Source organism: Falco cherrug, chromosome Z (genome assembly GCF_023634085.1).
Source record: "Falco cherrug isolate bFalChe1 chromosome Z, bFalChe1.pri, whole genome shotgun sequence".
In the NCBI taxonomy this organism is placed as follows: Eukaryota; Metazoa; Chordata; class Aves; order Falconiformes; family Falconidae; genus Falco; species Falco cherrug.
The window spans coordinates 26798725-26817967 of NC_073720.1; the positions used below are offsets into that span (position 1 = coordinate 26798725).

Here is a 19243-nt window from a genome sequence, read left to right on the forward strand (position 1 = left end):
ACTAATATATCCATTTCATCAGAGGAAATGAATCTTGGACAGAAAGGAGCTTGGCAACTATCTTGAGTGTGGTCACTGAACCAAACTAAAGCAGCTAAGCCTAACCCCTTCTGATCCAGAACAGGCTACAACTGCTGATGGAAGCAGCAATAACCTCAAACAAGTGGTTAGTACCTAGGAAGCAACCTTGGCATCCAGCAGAAAGCAATTTTCTTAAAGTTTCACTATTGCTATCCCACATATTATAACCAACCTTTAACTCACTACCGTCATTCCTAGTACTGATCTCCACTACTAGAAAGTTCCCCACTAAAAGGGAAGCCAAACATCTCCTTTCATTATTCAAGGTAACATGAGTAAAAAGAGTTTGGCCATGAATACTGTGATTTATTTACACACTTCCTATTTAATTGTGACAACAACTTATCAGCAAGTCAGTCGTAGGTATGTGAATTTCAGCATCTGTGCACTCAAGGGGGGAATCAGATGGGACCACAACCTAGAAGTTTTGAACATTAATTTGATTTCTAAATGTAATAAAAACCACAGCCAGCACTATTTTTCTTCACTGAGCAGCACACTAGCTGTATCGCACCACGCAACATGCCTACATCAAATGCTAAACTGAAATACCAATGAATTTCAATAGCTTCCAAGTTCAAGGATAAAAGGCAATCATCATTTTAATGCCTGGAACTTGCGGGAAAAGATTAATAATGACTAACATCCAGCTACTATCAAATCACCCTTTGAGGATCACAGGAGAGCATTAGCTGAACTAAAAGTATCTGGTGTTTCTACCTCCAAGCACAGCAACTGGAAAAGTCAGCCATCAATAAAACCTCCCCTCTGCTCTCCACAGTAGGGCCAAAAGGTGCCACAGGGATTAATAACCCACAGGACACATATAAAGGAACACTGGAGCAACAAAGAGCAATGAGCAGATGTAACTTGACTCTGGATTTCCACTTCAGAATGACTTCCTAGCTAAAAATAAATTCCAGGTATCTAGCAATAGATCTCATACCCTGCTCAACAAAGCTGCCCACAGCAGGAATGAGGGAAACAGGAATTGCACAAACAGAAGTGAATGTAGCAGCGTGCATCTCTATTGTAAGCAGGACTCCATATGGCTTACATCTGCAGTTTAGCAAGGGTTTCTCCCTTGCTACCACCACAGCAACACTATCTGCCCTGCATAAAATAACAAATGGCTGTACTGAAGCCAGATTCTCTTTTCCAGGGATAAAAAGTGTCAGCCAGCAAAGAGCACGGCACAGGAGCCACAGCCATCCATGGCAGCTGCTTCTTTCCCCAGGACCCAGCATCTAGAGCAGGGAGGAGAAAACCTCTCCCAGCTTGTATCACAGCTGCTGGGACTGGACTCTGAAAGAGGAGGTAAGCTTTTCAGGCCAGGGAGGTTTAGACAGTAGCAAGCATGATTTGCATGAAAAAGAATCCTTAGGCAAACAGACTACACCGAGGTGTAGGCACATGCTTATTAATAAATAAGCCAAATGTCTAGACAACCAATTTTGACAAATTTTGCACCTATTAAGCCCCAGCCTGAACATCAAGTGATAATCAACAGAATCAGATCTGTTTTCTGTGTCATTATGCTTGCTCTCGTGTAAAAAGCAGCATTCTTGAGTCAGTAGCATGCCGTTATTGGGTGGGATGGCTTAAAAGGACAAGTATTGCACAATGATTCCTTTCAAACACAGCATACTGGCAAACCTCCATCCCTTGCAAACAAGAAGTTTGACCTGAAGGAATGAACTTTCCTAGAATTTAAGATCTCATTAAAATATCTATATATAGCTAGTGTTTCTCATTACAGCAAAAAGCTTAAAATGTGAAGGCAACTTAAAAGTATCACCAAGTTTCTAAGCGTGCAAACAGAGTGCTACTGTGCTTTAGTCATCATTTACTGTCTTTAGAAAACCAGAGAGATGATACTGATTCTGTATACTTTTGCTCCTGATGTTCAGGTTAAAGACAGACCTGTATCTGTTTGGGGCAAAGTAGGGAACACCAGTGAAGGGTGAGAAGATAATTGCTAGTTATAAACAGGCAGCAAGTCTCTTAACCTACCCAAAAGCAAAGGCTGAGGAAGATGCAATAGTGGGAAGAACAGTGTGGCCCTAGGAGAGAGTAATTGAAAGGGAGCCCGAAGAAAAACTCCTCTTAAACCAGTGAGGAGGCAGAACAGGAGTTGAAAAACTTCAGCAGATTTAAAGGTTGTTCTTCCCTACACACCCCCCCCCCCCAAAAAACCCACTACCCCCCAAGAAAAAACAAAAAAACACCAAACCCAATCCAACCCCCCCCAAACAGCCACCAAACCAAGCCAGGAAGACACTAGACTTCATCAGGGCTGGGAACAAGACCTGCTGAAAAACACAAGATCTCACCCCAACAAGCCACCTTCCTTCCTGATGATGAGGCAAGCTTTTTGAAAAGATGTTTCCCTGAACACACTTTCATTTTCATGCTTGCCACTGGCTATCAAGCAGCTTTTCAAATATTGCTCAGGCTAGCCAAATAGTCAAGAATTTTCAGCTTGCTTTAGAGCAGGCGTGCCAATTTGAGGCAGATGGAGAAGATAGAGAAAGGAGAAGCCTTTGAATTAGGGATAAAGCAGGCAATGCTGTGCTTACAGGGGAGTAAAACTGCATCAGTTAGTAAATGGCAAGTGAAAAACAAAGCTCTGATTTTAGGATTTCTTAAAAAAATGAAAGCGTAGAAAAAGAAATAGCATGAAGAAATGCTCAGTATTCTTGCACAGGTTGTGTTTCTGCTTCTCAGTGTTAAGAGTAACTGGTCTAATCAGAATAACTGGTATAATCCTATACTTCACTCAGGAAAACATTGCTTGAGTTTGCACAAGATACATTTGCAGTAAGCCAAATGCTTAGTTTTCCTCCCATGCAAAGTCAAAATAATAGAAGACAAAAACCACAGGACAAGAATTGGAATATAAGTTTCACATTCACTTCTCAGAGATGACAAATAGTAAGTCAGAAGCATATTCAACATTAAGCAGGAGGCAGTGAGTGATCCTGAACAGCTGACCCAGGGAGTACATCACATGAGGCTTTGTCTGGCTGACTGGGGGTTTTTGGGTTGGGTTTTTGCTTTGTTTTGTGCTTTTTTTCCCAGACAATTCCAATTCACAGGTCACAGATCTTACCAGGACAGTACGAAATACTGGCCAAGCAGATTCCAATCATCCCAAGCATGAACCTCATCCCAAATTTTGATGGCTCCTTAGGTTTTGTCATCTGTCCCCCTTCCTGAACTACTTCATTGGTTTGATGGCTTTTTAACTGTGCTTCTACAAACAGGGCAAGTCTCCATATTTTAAGTGCTGTTTTGGTAAATGTATTGTTTTGCATCTTGGCTATTAAACCTGTGACCATCAGTATAATGCACGTCTTCAGAACAAAAAAACACTGCCAGAATTTTACACATTTACATTAAGTACATTAACACCGTGGTTTTACATGTCAAAATTACTATAGCAAATTACCATTTCATTGTCAGGTTTTTTTGGTTATAGAAACTGTTTATTCTGGCATATTCAGATGTTGTTTAATCTAAGCATCAGTGACTGTCATGCACCCCAACAGACACAAGCTAGAGACCCACTGCCAAGGATAGGCAGACCTGGTTCCCCTTTCTGTAGCTGAAGTCCCCTAACAAATGCATAGTTATCCCCTAACAACCACATAGCTAGCATAAATGTATTGATAGTTAAAGTGCACATCTAAGCTACTTTAAAAGAGCAAGGAACACAGTGTGTGCTTTAGCAATTCGTTGTTAGATGCAAATCATTGTTTACAGCATGAGTAGACAAAGTTTACAGCTCAACATTTGGATGGAGCAGAACAAAGATCTTCTTATCTCTACAGAAATGTGCACTCATTAGCACTTGCTCTGAGGGAGAAGCAATATTTGAACTGCACCAATTCAGGTTTTTCCAAAAATTGCAAAGAACTTAGGAAAAAAAAAAATGAAGGCTAATATCACTGTTCATAGCATTACATAAAATATTCCCACCCCAGGTGCTAAACAGAGAGGGTTCCAGAAAACCTCTCTGGAGGTTTTTTCTGGCAGCACCAGAAGCCCACTGCAGGACAAGCCTGCTTTACCTGACAGTCCTCCAGGCTGCCATCTCCCTGCACACTACGTTACCCACTGAGTCTTTATCCATCTTATTCAAAGCAACGCTACACTCATCAAATCTCTTCACATTGCAGGGTGTACAATCTATCTGCAGCCTAGGTCTACCCATACACAGCTGCAGGGCTAGCATCTAACCAGTCCAGCAGCCCTCCTTTATTCTGAAGTGAATTACAGAGAAGTAACTAGATGCAAAGACACTACAGCAGGGGCCCTCAAACTACGGCCCGCGGGCCAGATACAGCCCCCCAGGGTCCCCTATCCGGCCCCCAGTATCTACAGAACCCCCCCGCACCCCCACCCCCCCCGCTGGGGGTTAGGGAGGGAAACCAAGAAGCCGCAGATTTCTATCCAGAAAGATGACAAGTCTCATCACACAAAACACCAACCCTTTCTGCCTGCTGCTCAACAGCACAGCCTTGCACTCCTGTCTGTCTACCTCCCACCTGCCTTTTTAAGGCAGAGAAGGCATGATCTGTCTTCATCTTCTGAGGAAGCTTCTCTTCTCATCTGAAAAGGCATCCTCAGGCCCCCATCCCATCTTTCACTGCTTTTCCAGGTTCTTGGACTGCTTGATGATTGTCCTGTTGCGAAAGGCCCCTGGGAGAGGCTTGCAGTGTGCAGGAGCTGTTCCTTCCCCCACACACCATCGGCACATATGTTTGCCTCCGCTTTTCATTTATGTCCTCTCCTTCAAGCTTGCACTTCAGTTTTTCTGATGTCATTCTGGTCTAATTTCTGCCATAAAGACCATAACTTTGCCAGTGGATTTTCCCAGGCTGTGCTCCAAGGCTAAGGCAGATAAATAGCGAGACAAACTTTCTTCAAACTGAGGAACAGGTTTTATCGGTAGTGGCTAAGGAACTGCAACCCCTGACTGTCCCCAGCCTTCAGACCGGCTGATGGGACAGAAGTGCCCAGTCAAGCCTCACACCCAGAACAACTCCTCATCTTTCTCTTCCCTCCTTCTCTGTTGAAGAAACCATTTGGTTACAATAACCAGAGGGAACATCTGAAGATCTTTCACCCGTTTTTACCAATGCGCATCCAGTCTGAGTATTGCTATTTCCTTCTCCAAATTTCATGCTTTGACACACATCTGTACTGCACAGTGTTCAAAAGTTTTCATTCTCTGCCTGCCTAACAGAAAGCCATGTGCATTACAGCAGTGCCATACTTGCTGTACAATGACTTTATAGATACTGAGACAGGTTATTCACTGTATTCCTCCCTAATCTATTCAAATAGGTCACTCAAAGTTCAGTGTTGCACACACCACTGCCAGATAGGTTATCTGGAATACAGTATTCTCTCGAGTACTCTGAAAAAGCATGACAAAGCCAGGCTTCAATGAATGTGACCACCTATCAAAAAGCGGATTTAATCAATGCAATAATTATGTCAAAGTCTGAACCTTTAGCCCTCCTGATCTGTAGTTTTATCCCTTCGGTTGTAATACCATGTTAGTGAAGCACTTTAGTATGAAATCTAACTGGAATAGAAGGAAAGAGGTGGCAGAAGAGATTATGAAATATTTCAGTAGCTAGCATCAAGTCTGTACTAAAAATACTTCAGTCCCTCCAACACACATGATCAGGGTAAAGACGTGCCTGCTGTAATTTTTCTACACCAGAAGAACAGAGCTGCTTCTGACTTGAACAAGACAGGCACAGGGATGAACACATAAGGAGTTAAACCTAAGAGACAGCATTTTTAAAGTTTTGGAAAAAAGATATTAACAGGCTCCTTAGTGTCCTGGGTGCATTTTTCTTTACCACTCACATCATGGAAAACTGCCGAATACATGAACAAGTCAAACAGAACAAAGCTATCAGTCCCCTCTCATGTATCCCGGCACTTTCCCAGGGTGAGAGGAAGAACAAGCTGGGTTCACTATAAAGCACCTACTAAGTGTTTCCCACACAGTTCTGCTCAATAAAGTGGGCAGGAGTCCATCTCCAACTCCTGCACAGGTATGCCAAGTTTATAATTTAAAACACTTTTTCCAGTCTCCAACCATGAAAATCTACCATGGGACTCCAGCTATTTCACCTATTATTTGCAGCTGTTAAAAAACCCACTTGTGCAGGTCAAGCAATAAATCTTTAATCTGTCTTGACAGGTTTATGTCAATTAATAAATTGTACTTAGAAGTCTTACCTCTGGGAAAGCCTAGTACAGTTCACTTGTAGCACCACAAGCCAGTGTAGCTAACAGAAATGAATTACAACAAAGGCTCATTATTTTTTTTTATCACCAGCATAAGCACTTTTGACCTTTAAAACATGACCTCTATTGAAGTCAGGATTGCACTTTAAACTCATTAAGCCACTTTCTAGGACATACTAAGTCAGGGTACTTCATCACAATTTCTGAATGCCTGCCTTGAAAGAAACTTTCCAATAGATGATGCAGCAGAAGAAAAAATGCCTGAGATTATTCAGTTTTTTGGCTCCTTGATCAGACTCCTTGGAATAATACTGTCATCATGAAAACATTCTGCAACACTGACTCAATAGTATTTCAATGTTCAAATGTCAGAAGTGGATGAAAGTAGTATTGTGCAAAAGTTCTAACAACTGTTATTTTAGAAAGTGCTTTATCAGACATTACCAAACAATGTACTTCTAAACAATGCAATTTTCTTGGTTTAATTGCATGCTCTAATACTAGTAAAAATTCTGTCTGGGGAGCAGACAGCCATGTGAAAGAATTCACTTCTTCAAGGTGATAGCCATTTTACACTAGACACATGATTATTTTAATGGCTGCACTAACAGGGCTGAATGCCTCATGTTAAATATTTGGACACCTAGTTCAGCTAACAAGTTTGCACATCCTTTTCCTAAATACTTGCTGGGCCAGTCTCAAGAAAAGCAGATGTTCCTCTTCTGTAGCAGGATGAGGAAAAACCCCAGCTGCAGCTTCCTCTGCTGTATCTGCTGCCACTGCTCTGCTAGAGATACTTAAACAAATCCATGCTACCCCTGCAAGGCATCTACTCATTCAGTCTGCTACATGCCCCAGCATAATCCCCTGGCCTGACAAATGGCTAAAAAAAGTGACAGAAAGTTCAGGAACTTTTTTCCACCCACCTCTTAAAATGAAACTGAGAACTGGGAGACTTAAGACTTCTTAGTACAGACATCAGCCAAGAATTCAGAATTATTATTCTTTTTTCAAAGAACTGGGCTGTTTTTCATGCCCACTAAAAACACAAGAAACTCATAGAATTTAGTTTACAAAAATGGTTTGCATTATCTTATTCTGACATTCTCTTGGTTAAAAAAAAAAGGGGGGGGGGAGCTATTTTGGTGTACTGTTCTTAAAGCTTTCTGGAGGGCCAGAAAGCCATTAAAGCCATTTTCATACCTGGTGTTTTTGTGTTTTGGTTTTGTTTGTTTGGTTTTTGTCATCAATGGCAGGGCACCCAGGGTCGGGGCGGGAAGGTGCCAAAAGGAATTTGCTCTTCCTTAAAAACTCCTGCATGTTCCTCGCACTGTCTCTCAGCTGCCCTACTCCCTGCCATTTCTGTAAGCAAAATAAAGTTTAACACTCAAATAAAAGCAAAACATTCTACAAATTTCTTGTTGTGCTTTTTTTGTTGCTGCTGAACCGTAAGCCTTTGGTATGCTGCAGGCAGAGACAATTTTTAGTCAGTCAACTGCTGAGTCAACATCCTGAGTTACATGAAAGGCCTCAAAGCATGAACTATTACCCTAATTGTGTTATCAAAGCACCATCTATGCAAAATCTTCACAGAAGATATGATTCCTCCAGTGACACTGAGTTCGCAAGACACAGGAACAGAACACCTGGAGAGCCCTGCCAAGTCTGGCTTAAGGTACTGGCTTCTTTTGCAACATGTGGATCTTGACACTGGTGTAAATCAGAAGCACTGCATGCATGTTTCATCTTTGAACCTGCTGGAAACTAAGCAACTGATGAAAATTCTGCATTGCAATGTAGGCATCAATGTTTTTAGGAAGCCTGTAAAGCAACAGCAGAGTTCAACCATGTATTTTGAAACCTAATGACAAGAAGAGAAAAGTCCTTAGAGATGGACAGATCCAATCCTTTCTGCACTAAAGCCAAATGCAAACAAAAACTGCATCAAATATGCAATCTTTTGCCAACATACAGATTTTGGCCTTGCTTGCAGAAAGTGGAGCAAATACAAATTACAGCTTTGCTGACCCCGGGGAACACTCAGTACATCAGGAGCCCTTTACAGATTTTGGAGGTGGTCTTAATTCAGCAGCTGCAGTCTATTGACTCCTCCTTGGCATCTCAGGTTATTAAAGGTCAATCTTGTTAAATTCTCCAGTTACCCCTGCTATCCTAGTCTTTTTTTTGCACTGCAGTGGACAAGTTCAATCTTTTGTTAGATGTCTTTTACAAAGGTCTGAAAATGTCATTTAACATGTTTTCCTAAGAAGCAAAATAATTGCTGTTGACATTGAAAATACCGTTGCAAACTCAGCCAGTAACCACCACAGCAAATGGGTTGTTCCCTGCTGGTTTCAGGCACTGAAAACTCAAGCAGACACCATCTTTCTTTCTTACAATCTTCTCTGAACAAACAGATTTTGAAAGGAAAGCAAAATGCTAGAAAAATACCAAGAAGTCTCCTTGTACTCCTGTTTTTCCTTAACATAGGAAGAGTGCATAAGCCCAAGAGTAAGTAACACCTTCTGGAATAAATTCCTGTTTTGTAGTATGTTCTCCCCTGTTACTTCTCACTAAGGAAAACAGTATGTGCCACTGTCCATCACATGATACCACTTTGACCTCCAGGAAGTGGAGAAAATGTTGAAATTGTAATCACAACAGAAGTATATTTATTTAGCAGCAACAGAACAAGGTCTCTCTCTGTGGGGACAAAGCAGCAAGAATACGAAAAAAAAATCAGCCAGCTTTATAAAGGGAGCATGGAAATATGCTAATACCATTCATTACTTCACTCTTTCATTTACCAAGACTTCAACTGAAGTACAAGCTCTCCTCCCCCAAAAAAGATAGCAACCATCCTAGTATTACACTAAGCCAAGGTTAGATCAATTATTTCGGGGAGGAAAAGAAGGGGAAGGGTACCTGAACAGGAGATGTGAAAAATACTATAAAAGCATGCTATTAGAAATCCAAAAACCTGCAAACACACAGCTCTTTCAATCCCATCAATGCTTTATTAGAAAATATTTTTTTTCTTTCCTCCACTCCCAACAGCTCATCTTCAATAAAGAAATGAAGAATTTTGATTTCTGTTTTTGAAAGCAGCTGAAGAAAGTACACCCCAAAATTTACTGGGTGTATCAAGTTGACTCTTCCCTATTCTGTAGATGTTCATCAGAAAAATGCGAAGCCCTAAAACTTGACTTCAGTCACGAATACCATTGAACTCTGTTCCAGCAAAGAGTACATCTGAGACCAAGTGCTGGCATTCCCCCAAACATACTGCAAAGCAAATCCCACATGACCAGGTCTGTACATCACGTAAACACAGACACACTTGAGTAAAGTGCACTGTGCTTTCCTTGGGCCATGGCAAGGGACATGATGGAATCTGCAGCTTGGAAGCTGTCAGGAAAGGAAGATGTTCCAGCTTTTAACATCCACTGATGCCACATTATTTCATTGCTTTGTTTCTTTAACAGAGAAAAAGAGGTTTGGCACAGTGTGTAGATAGATGTTTGATGTAAATCCTATTTACCCATCTTAGAGCAGCCTGTTTGGCAGCCAGACTTGAAAGAGACTTCTCCCACAGAGTGTGATTTAAGATACATTCGATGCTCTGATGCCCTCCTCCCCAAGACCAGTGACAGGGTGCCCTGTGGGCAAGCGTGGCTGACATGTGGCAGCATCCTGCATGCACCACCCAGTCTTACAGCCCAGGAGCAGCAGCCAGGGCCTGTACCTTGCATTCAATGGCTCTCTACAAATTCCTCCCACTTTTAAGCCTCCAGTCTGAAGTACCTTTTGCATAACTCCAATGAACCATTCCTCTTTCTCTCCTTGCTCCCACTGCTTGTCCCTATTCCCCTACTGGGGAAAAAAACCCACACTAGTGCCCTGAGTGTAACTATACCATAGCAGGGCAATTCCTGTGCAGTGAGGAGTGCTTCGCTGTAAGACCTGCTATAGCTTTTATTGCCTTTATGTGCAAATTCTGCCTTTGGCCATACAATAGGCAGACTGCTAGGGAGCATAAAGATAGGGGTAAGGAAAAGCACTGGGTTTAAGGCAATTTCATTCATCACAAGAATTCCTCTTACACTGTTTCTTACTGCACCAAATTTTATAAAGCTGCAAGTGTTAGAAATAGTTAATGTGCTATAGATGGCAGAAGAGCCCAAGTTGTGAGACTAACTATCACTTCCCTTGCAGGATGAATGCACCACCAATAAACCAAAAGCCTTAACAACCCAGCTGGGAGTAATAAGAGCCAGGATTAGAATCCAGGCTCTCATCTCTGCTGCCTTACAAAGAGAGTAGGGTATTCCTGCACTGCAGGCTTTTATAGCCTATCTTTACAATTGCAAATCTATGAGCTCTCATCCCAGGGCAGGCTAGCTGTTTGTCCGCTGGGTAGCTGGAAAATTGTGCATGCAATTAACCGTCATTCTGCCAGAATAAATCTGTACTCAATGCCACAATAACAACTCACTTGTCAACACTTCTCAATTCAACTTGAATAAAAACAAAAACCTGCAAGATTTTCTCCCCTTCGAGCTGTAATACTTGCAACTAGTGGAGGTCTCTGCTTCCAAGCCAGAACTGCCTGGCATTTATAGTCACTGGAAACCACGTGAAATCCCTCCTAGCATTTCAAGCTCAAGAGCAGCTCCTTTCATTCACTTGAGAGGATTAATTCACAGACCTTCCCCCAGACTCAAATTTGTCAGGCTCAAACCCATTCACAGCTTTTAGTCTCTACTTCTGAAACCTATTTCAGGCCTTAGTTGTCAAGAATGATGCTAGAGTGCAGTAGGAACAGTGGAATACATTAAGTGTTAAGGTCATGTCCTACTGCCACTGCAGAAACAGACAACCACTATCTCACCTCTGTTTTGCAGCTAACACAAGGCTAATTCTGAACACATACACTGTGGGAACTGCAGCAAGGTTATTTTGAGCTATGATTTTTCTATTTATAAAGAGAAACAGGTAACTCTATGGACTGGTTTCTTTTCTACACATGCACTGGTATCTAAGAGGTCCTCTGGCCACCTCATATGATTTGGAACTGCAAAACAGAAACCTTGGCAAGGAATTTTTTGTTTGGGTTTTAATGAAACAATTCCTTCTCACATGCAACTGGATTAGTTGTACTAATTTAAGAACACATGCCAGTTCCTGAACTTAGTTGAAAAACAGATGCACCACTTAAATTTTCCAAAGAATGGTTTCGCTTGAAGAACCTGTTCCTCCGTCAGTGTTAAATCTGGGATTGAAGAGGTTACCCTGAAATCTCTCTTCCTATGCACTACAGAAAACGCATAAGCAATGGAAAGAAATACAGGCAGCTAGAAAACATGCAAACAGTGAAGCGGCAAGGGCCATTCTCTCTGCCCTCCCTACCTCCAGTGAGGTGAGGAGAACCTGCAGGTTTTGCTTGACCCCACAGAGGGGCCTGCACTTGCCTATCTCTACATCTATCAGCAAAAATAGGAAAAAAACAACACAAAAAGTCAGCTTCAAGTGACAGTGGCTCTAGAACACCAAGAAGTGGTCTCACAAATGTCCAAGCTCCTGTGAGGTACATGCATGCTCTTAGCAGCTCTGGGACATGCAATACGCTACCTCTCAACAGAGCCTTATGTTTAAATGCAGGTGAGTAAAAAGCCATCTTTAAGGCCTGTGAAACACTGAGACCAACAGCAACCAAAAGCACCATACAGTACACAGAGCCATGCAACCCTGCTGCTTAACCAGCTCCGTTCTAAGTCTGACCATGTGTTGCTTTAAAAAGCATTTTCCCAAGTTCTAACTGTCAGTAACCAAGTCCCTCATAGAAGGCTGCCACAGCTCATGGTGGGGAACACTGTGGAGTTTGCAATAGCTGTATCTACTAACACAAGATTCACATGGTGTGTAGTGAGCAACACCAGTCAAAGCACTTTCTACCATTTCTCCATACCTAAAGATAGGAGGTACAAGTTGTCATAGTGCTCCTTCTCCAGTCAATGAATTGTTGAAGTATTTGCAATAAAAGTCATTAAGGGAATCCAGACTCATATCCCTCAGCAGCTCTCTTATCCCATAAAGTGTTTGCCTGCAGTAGCTGAAAGGCAAAAGCCTGGTGCAAGGCCACATCTACACATTCAGTGAGCACAGAACCCTTCAATCCCTGGGTCATTTTGCCAATCCAGAACCGGTGGTATAGTGGCACATTGGTTCTTTTGCAAATCTCAACAATTACTGGACCAACTTTAAGATCTCCAGTCCCAAAGCGGTAGCTAAGCTAGTCATAGGGACCTGTATGTCCAGCATCCACAAAGCTACAGCAAAAGCCTGCTGCTCTAGATGTTTCTTGTTAACATTCAATTTATTGTTTCTGATACAATGAGATACCACCAGCAGATACCTGTGAGCTCCTCACCAGCAGCAGTCATCTGCACAAAGCAGTGATACAAAAGTCATCAAGTAAAGTTGCTGCCTCACCTTTTCTGGTCTATGAGAAGCCATTCACATCTCCCTATAGCAGTTTCTGCAAGAGCCTGAATAAACACTTCTTACAAGCTTCAACAGCTCTTCAGGACACGACAGTTGGGGAAAAAAAAAAAAGAAAAAGAGAACCTCAGCATGTGAAAAGTAGAGTCCTGCAAGGGACCTGTTAAAAGCAGATTCCATCAGCCCAAGTAATTTCCTCCTCCAGTCCAAAGTAAACAGACACATGACCACATAAAAAAGCTTTTTGAATACTACACTAGAGTTATAGCATACTAGGATACGCAGCAGGCAGACTGTACCACTTGCTGGGGTCAGCTACACCAGCAGTGTAGCATGCAATTGTCACAGCCTGCAGTCCAGCTCAGGTGGCATGGGCACTCAGCATGCATGCCCTGGCACAGATGCCGTGATTTATTCCATCATTAACACACAGGGAAGGAAGCAAAGGCCTTGGCTGCTCTCAGGTGAATAGGAAATACACCGTGACTTGCTGAGCAGTCCAAACAGTGCAGAAAGACCTACTTAAAGGTTAAGAGCAATACTTAAGCCCTTTAACACTAAGCAAAGGATAAACCAGCACCCTTCCATTCCTTCTGGAAATGGCACAGGTTCTTCCCAACAGCAACTTCATATGAATACCTTGGGCAAAGTGCAAACTCAAGTACCTCTGCTACCTCAAAAATCCACAGCTCTGTTCCTCCCTGTACAGCTCAGCCTCAAGCTTTCCTTTACCATCGTTTCAGATACAGAAGTTTTGGTCAATTATGTGCAAGAATCCCTGCTGGTCATTGATACTGTAATGACTTAGCTACTACTGATACATCAGTGGGGCCACCTCAGGTTGCACTTAACATTAAGTAGGAGCTACTCAGGATGCAGAATGAAGCCATCATTTTGATCTGAGAAGCAGTTAGTCTTATGGGTGAAGTAGGAAGTCAAACAGACTTTGGAGTTGCACCACAGATAATCCAAGTTGCAAAGGGGAAGTGAAGGAGAAATGAAAATGCCATGTGCTGTCTTGGTAAAGCTGAACCTACAAACTCCACCAATATGAGGTCTTCAGAGCATCAGCCATCTTCAAATTTATCTCTGTTCTATCAAAAAAAAGCGCCACAATTCCTTTTACAAGAGGGTTGCACCTAAAAGAAAGGTGGAAAACTTCAAGAGACCTGGCTCTGAAATGACTGTACTGTTAGCTTCGGTGCATGCTATGGGATAAGTGCCATATGGCTTAGTCTCCAAAAAACAAAGGTCGCATCCATCATTACTCTGCAGCATTATTCCACAACTATACATGCTGAGCAGTGACCCATAACATGTGCACAAATTACCTCAACATCCCAGTGAGCAGGTCAATGGATCCTGTACAGAAACTAGAACAAAGGTTTCTCTTTCCTTCAGTTCTTACTAAGACTTTTCATATGCAAATACCACTACCCAAGCAATTATTGAATTGATTGATATCACTGACACTTGCATATGAAAAATCTGGCATATCTGCACAATTGTATAACTATTTAGAACAAAAAGCTGTTCAACTCAATAGCTATTGACGAGTTTGTCTCCTAGGTAAGTACTCTTGAGGATCAAGGCATGAAACAGTGACTATACTTGTTGATCAATACCTGTGTGGACTGAGCTACTCCAGGGACAGGTATATCCCAGTTAAATAGGATTCTTCCAAGAATATCTCCTCATGAAGCACCCCAATTTCAAACATTTGGCCTTTACAGAACTGCTGCCCACCACGTTCACTGGTGCTTTATCAAGCTTAAGGCAAACAGAGGGGGAAGATGAGCCAAAGTGCATAATCTACAATATGTCAGTCGACTACCACTCCCAGAAGAATTATTTTTCTGGCAAACCCATATAGAACAGGTTACCAAGTAGTATCTTAACATTCTCTGCTCATAGTCCGCTAGTTACACAGTTATATTACAGTTATTTACCTCTGATGGCAAAGCTTTAACGATTCGCTGCAGTTTGAAAGAACTGGACTTAAAATTGAGCAATTAGGTAGCTCTAATTCACTCATGAGCTGCCAGGGCTGCATCGTTGCCACGACTTTGCCCATTGAGAAACAGCAGCATGAAACCTGGCAGAACTCACTTGTAGCACCAAGCCTTCATAAGACCCTGGTACCCCCTCAGGAATAGGTTAGGCTCCAAAGTAACCCTCTGTAGTTCCACAGTCCTGAAAACTGTAGCAACTTCAGCTTTCTATGGTGCTATGGTACCACAAACCTGTTTGGTTTCACTGAAACCAATTAAGCACTTCAGGGTTCAACCTTTTAAGTATATTAAACTGCATGTACATTTTTATACAGCACCCTCCAACTGAGCAGCTTCAACATAAGTGACTAATACCGCAACTAGCCACTGCAAATCAGTTTAATAAAAACCAATAGAATGAAGGAAGCTGGTTTTGGAACCTAAAATGGATGATTTGATTTTCTATTGTAAGGAACTTGGAAAAGAATGAGGATTTACATTTTCAAAAAAAAATGACTTCTCCAAAGATATGTCCCAGATAGAGTGAAGGAAAACTGTCTTCACTGTCTAACTGAAACTAAAGCTTCAGTGTTTCACACAAGTTGTTGTCCTATTGAACAGCTGAGTAAGAAAAATAAAAAGACAAATGCTGACAGTTCTGGCTATGAAATTACAGCATATACTTTGTGAAACAACGTATATTCCATTTCATACAGAGAGAGAGAGAGTAGGTTTGCAAAATGAGATCTCCTGTGGTTCAAATCCAAGCTTAGCATAAGAAGGTATAATTTCCAAGAGGAACAGTGTCTGCTCTGCTATGAATGTTGGTAACCCTACCTAGCTACAACAGATTTACTGTAAACTTGATTTGCATTATATGCCACAGCTTCAATCACTTTAAAACCCTTCAAATCTGTATTATAATTTACAGCACAGTAATTGCACATCTGCAAAGAAACAAGCAATAACAAAAGCCAAACTCAAGGCAGAATCTGATCTTCTGGGTATTACAGACAATCTTTGGGAAGGAAGATATTTTGGTAAATCTATTATAATTAACCTACTCCAGTAATACATTAGTGCTTGTGACACAGCTGTTCATGCTTACCTTAAGCCTTTGTTATTTAAGAGAAGAAATTCCCAAGCAATACTGGAAATGTGTTGTTGTAATGTCTGGCGAGCTTCTGTTAGAGGCATCTATGGCTACAATGCTTGAAGTAAGAAAATCTTTACTTCTAATTCCTTATTCTTGATTTTGTTCTTCTCAGGAGTTCAAGGATACCAGATACTATCAGTTTTTCTCTACTTTTTTTAAATGTGCAATAAACTTTCCTTAAAGACAGAAGTAATAACGTATACGAGCAACCAAGAACTCAATTTCTCAGATGTGGTATTTTGCAGAGTAAGAGGCCAGCAATTTAACAGAACAAAATGTTTTTTCTCCAGTATCGAATGGAACACCCTATTCAAACATTACTGACCTCTGCAGATACTGCAAGCTTGTTCATTGTGTTTAAAAAACCCCGCATTTCCTATGCTGCATGCATATAACAGATACTGTGCGTAGCACAGAAGGTATTTGCAGAAGCATCAGCTACCAGCAACAGGATTCTTCTTTCATTTTAAACTTGGAAAGTTTTTATTAAAGCTATGCTACGGGAAGTAAGTGTGCAAACAGTGGTCTGAAAAGCAGCTCAAAGTACACATTCTTTACCTGTTTAATTAACTCTGGTATTTCTACATGCAGAGCTGCTGTAAAAAATGTTTTTATTAGAATATGGTAAAAAAAGTAACTCTTGCCACAGTACTGTCCCAGCCACATTCTGCCCCAATATTTTGCTATTTATTGTTATTTACTATTCTTCACTGTGTGCCAAAACAGTTGTGTTTGCACACTGCTGATTAGCTGAAACAGTATTTGCTGCCATTTCAGCAGCTGCCAACTGAATGGAAAAACTCACATTACTTTACCCATTTCAGTCTGTTGATTCTCATTGTTAGGCATAGTGTCCCAAATACTAAAAAATCCTCTCTGCATTCAGGTTTTACAGAAACAAAAAAGCTTACAACTGTAAACAGAAATCAGATATCAGAGGGGCAGTTCCCACTCCCAGGTTTTGCCCAGGAGGGCACTGCTGGAAGCAAGCAGGCAGCAGCCACAGCTCTGGGAGGTTTCACAACTGGCTGCTACACCTGGGGCCAAAGGCACCATCCTGCCTTCTCCAGCCCAGACCCACTGCCAGACCACACAGTCAGGGAGGACAGGGGTGCATCCCACAGGGGCTGCTCCAGCACTAGGGAACAGCAGCAAGCGCCCAGCTGGGACCTCTCCACTCAGCAGCAGCAATAGGCAATGCATCAGTTGGCACCTCCTGCAAAACCACAGCCACACCATGGTTGAAGCGCAGGACCTGCCATGTGCTGTTGGGGTAACCTGCACCCTACATCCAGGCTTCCAAAGCTTGCACTGCTCTCATTCTGCTGCGGTTTTAAATTGCTCCCTCCAAGGCTTCTATCTTGCTTTCCAGAGTGCCCAGCTTTGGTCAGGCTCTGTTGTGACAAAGAAAGTGCTATAACCGTGCAAGTACAGGACAGACACCACACATTAAGGATGAAACATGTTAATCAAGTACTTGGAGAGGGCAGTAGCTGTGCAGCGAGAAGATACCCATTTTCTCATACTGCCATTTCACCAGGTGAGGTCTGGTGAGAACATGGCCATGCACACCTATGCCACCCAAGCTTATCCCTGCCGCTGGCAATGGCCACCCCAGATAGCATTACTCTCCTCCTGAGGCAGCAGGGCTAGGGGCTGTGCAGCTACAAGACACAGACATTTCTGCAAGTTTTTTTTGTACATGTTCATTGCCAGGTTGATTTCACATTAGTAAGAGGAGACTGTCCTGAGTAAAGCCTCATGGTGTAACTGAATTATCCCAACAGTTCTCTATGAAAGGAGAAGTTTCCCTTGTCCTCTCTTTTCCCTCACAGTAGCTCTGTTCACCCAACAGCACCCCCAGAGCCTTCACCACCCCCACCATCACCACCTCCTCCCTAACAAGTGCCGGGGCAAGTGCACTGAGGCACAGGAGAACATCCAGCAGCATCAAGCCACCACATCAGCTCCACACATGACAACTCAACTCCTTGGCAAGGGAAGCATAAGGCTCCTTACACCTGCAGCACTCACCCTTACCTCATGCAGTGGCAAGCATTGCCCATGAACATTACCAGTAAATTCCAATTTTCCAAACAGAGATCCAGAAATACTTCCAGGTACTTAGCACCCCTGTTCTAGCTGCAAAGTCCCATCACCCACTCGCAGAGCTAAAGGAGTCTTTCTTCTAGAAAACTACTAATGGTGTGAACCCATATGAAGATAGATACAAAGAGGAAGAGGAGGTTACTTGTGGTAGATGTTAATTTAAGTCATTAGTTGTAAAAATAACTTCACATTTCCTTGTGAAATATCAAGGGAGATGCTCCAAATGAGTAGAGGACTTGAGTTCAAAGTGACAAGTATTCCTGGGAAGGCAGGAGGGTGGAAAAAAGCCAGGAAGATAAATTACTAATAATAGTAATAGAGAGAAAAGACTGGATTTGGAGAGTAGTTGTTATTCCTATCTTGCAAGAAGCCAGCAGGCAGGCAAGTTTCAACAAACCAAAGAGTAACCTTAAGTAAAATCAAAGCTTGACTCACTGAGGTTTCCTGAGGTGGTGGAGCTGACCTAACCTCCCAGCAAGCAAGGTAGAGACCTGCTCCCTACCCCCTCTCCAGTGTGTGGCTGCACCCCATCCCCTTCCTCTTGCCAGCACTGATTCTCCTCTGACCCCTTGATCTGACCAGTCAGCTTACTACACTGCTTGAAAACTAACATGGCAAAAGAGCTACAAATTTCCTGCCAGCTTAGTGAGCCAACTCAGCTGACCAAGGGCAATCTCTTGCAACTGCATGATGGAGGCAAGAGGAATATGTGGAGCAGGACAGTCCTCCCTGACATCAGTGAAACACTTGCTGTCTGAAATGTTAATGCAGAACAGCTCTGCAGCAGAAAGAGGAAGCAAGCAAAAGAGGCAATGCTTGCTACAGCAGATGGTACAGCATAGTGAACAGGAAGTAAGAATGGCTGATTTTTATAACAGTGCCCCTAGGACAAGAACACTGGCAGCTAACTGTCTGCTAAATAGGTAATTGCCAGTGCCATGCAGTGATGGGGAGGGGAACTGTGCAGAAAAAAAAAGCCCAGGGCACACTTTTGTAGTTGATTCCTGACTGAAGTATACTACATTAGTCTAAAGATCCTATGGTTTGTCATCACACTGAGGTTTCCCAGCTTGGGCTACTAAGCAGAGTTCAAGTTTCCTTTTCTCTACAGAAATTCCTAGGAAAGTCATCC

General features: G+C 42.3%; 1 protein-coding gene across 8 annotated transcripts in view; it reads right to left on the bottom strand.

Annotated features, from left to right (window-relative positions):
- Positions 1–19243, bottom strand: part of IQGAP2 (IQ motif containing GTPase activating protein 2) — a 127928-nt gene that overhangs the window by 85997 nt on the left and 22688 nt on the right. The gene's annotated exons all lie outside the window — the stretch shown is intronic.